The following is a 2,200-nucleotide window of genomic DNA, read 5'->3' as shown; positions in this document are numbered from 1 at the left end:
GACGACGACGACGACGATGATGATGATGATGATGATGATGATGATGATGATGATGATGATGATGATGATGATGATGATAATAACATCATAACAATATCAATAATAACAATAATAAAAATAATAGATAATAATAATAATAATAATAACAGCACCCTAGATCTAGCTTTCTAAAACAGCCCACTTTTCTCACATGTAGGTTCTTGCCACTTCACAAAGATACCAAATTAGGAAACCCGTACTCATATAAAAAGACACAAACACACACACTCTCACAGACAAGCTGAAATAGTACCTTTACATGGATGGCTGGTGCCTCTATAAATAAACAATTATTGATGGTCAAGGACTCTCACAGACACAGTTGTACACTTTGAACAAAATGTGCACACACACACACACACACACACACACACACACACACACACACACACACACACACACACACACACTCTCTCTCTCTCTCTCTCTATACGCAATTTTTCAAACAAACAAATATCAATAATAATAAAAATAATTGAAGAAAGAAACAGTGCCTTCAAAAGTTGACATGTCACTACACTATCGTGTAGATATATCTAAAAAAGAGGACCCATCTAAGGACAATAACTCGATCTGTTATTTATCAATTTCTGCGTAACTTTGAGGAAATCACATTCAACCAGGAGGACCTTGCATCTGTCAATAAGAAGAAAAAAATCAACTACATATTCGAAAAATATCAAGTTTTTCAAATTTCAATCAAAATTGAGTTAAACGCCAAACTTTGGACGTAAAAAAATCAACCGTACTGTTTTATTTATAATAGACACTTGTTGGGCATTAAAGAACAAATATTTGTACAAAAATTGTATTGCCAAATATACTCAGGGAGGCGAATTCTATTTTGTAACCATCTTGTTACGAGTATTCATGACCTTAGAGCATGCATCAGAATAACATTTAGTTACAGTCAGAATACTGATGTTTATACTTCTCTTCAATTATATTATGCACGTGACTGTAAGCCCGTGTGTGTGCATGTTTGTGTGTGTGTGTGTGTGTGCGCGCGCGCGCGCGTGTGTGTGTGTTTGTTTGTGTGTGTATGAGTGTGTATGTGTGTGTATGTGCGTGTGTGCGTGTATGTATATGTGTACGTGGTGAAACACCTAACCAATGTGCCAGGATCTGGACAGTAAAGATGTATCTTATCTTATCTTATCTTATTCTAAATCTCCAGGTATTGACCCTTTTCTCCATACAAGCTTCGATAAGCCACAGGAAATTTTGAATAACCCCGTGGCTTGTTTTTGGGGTAGATTCTTTGGACGTCCTGTTCAAAATTGAGTCTCAACAATTCTATCGTTTGTGGCTTGTTTCCGTACACTGAGTCTAAAACCCCCAAGATAATACCGAAAAAGGTTCAAGTTTCGAGGAAAGTGGTGACCATTCATTTATAAACGATCGGCTCATAATGCTTTCCCCAAACCTTTCTCGCAACCACACAAGGGCCGATCTAGGTATTTGGGGCGTATCCATCCCACTGGAACCAGGCCTCTACAACATAACACCTTCTCCTCCCCAAACTTCCTCCAGCACAGTGAGATATCCATCTGATGTGACTGCCGTGGTTTTACCGTCTTTATTCTAAAACCAGAACTGGTCGACCACGTACCTGTAGCTGAACGATTTTAAGTGAAGTTTTGCGTTTTTATCCAATTTTGGTTGAAATTTAAGAAGTTCGAAGGTGTCAATGGATTATCTTCATATTCTCAAACTTGATGTCCTCATGGTTGAACTTTATTTGTTAGAAGTTTTGTTTAAATTAGTGCACTGCTGATAGAGTTATTGTCCTTTAAGTGGGTCCTCTTTTTATTCTTTTAAATATTTTTTTCCGGACGTTCTGTATCAAGGGGATACAACACTCAGTTCTCAGAGGCTAGGCAAGAGAGTAAGTAACTGTAAATAACCGCAAAATGAATGTAAATATAAACATTATCTTATCTTATATTTATGTTAAAAATGCACCGTTTGTCTATCAAGCTGACCTGTGATGCGGATGGCCTTCATTCCTATGTGCAAATAAAGTGTTCCAAAACATGAGTTGTTTGGACAGTTTCAGGCTATCCACTTACTAGGCTCGGTCCCATCGGAAATGACGATGTTAGATTCGAAGGTCCTACATTTCAACGGTTTTTGTTCCAAGGGGCGTCAACCCCCCCCC

The sequence above is a fragment of the Aplysia californica genome, unplaced genomic scaffold (genome assembly GCF_000002075.1).
Source record: "Aplysia californica isolate F4 #8 unplaced genomic scaffold, AplCal3.0 scaffold00181, whole genome shotgun sequence".
Lineage (NCBI taxonomy): Eukaryota > Metazoa > Mollusca > Gastropoda > Aplysiida > Aplysiidae > Aplysia > Aplysia californica.
Note: the sequence above shows the minus strand (reverse complement) of the source record.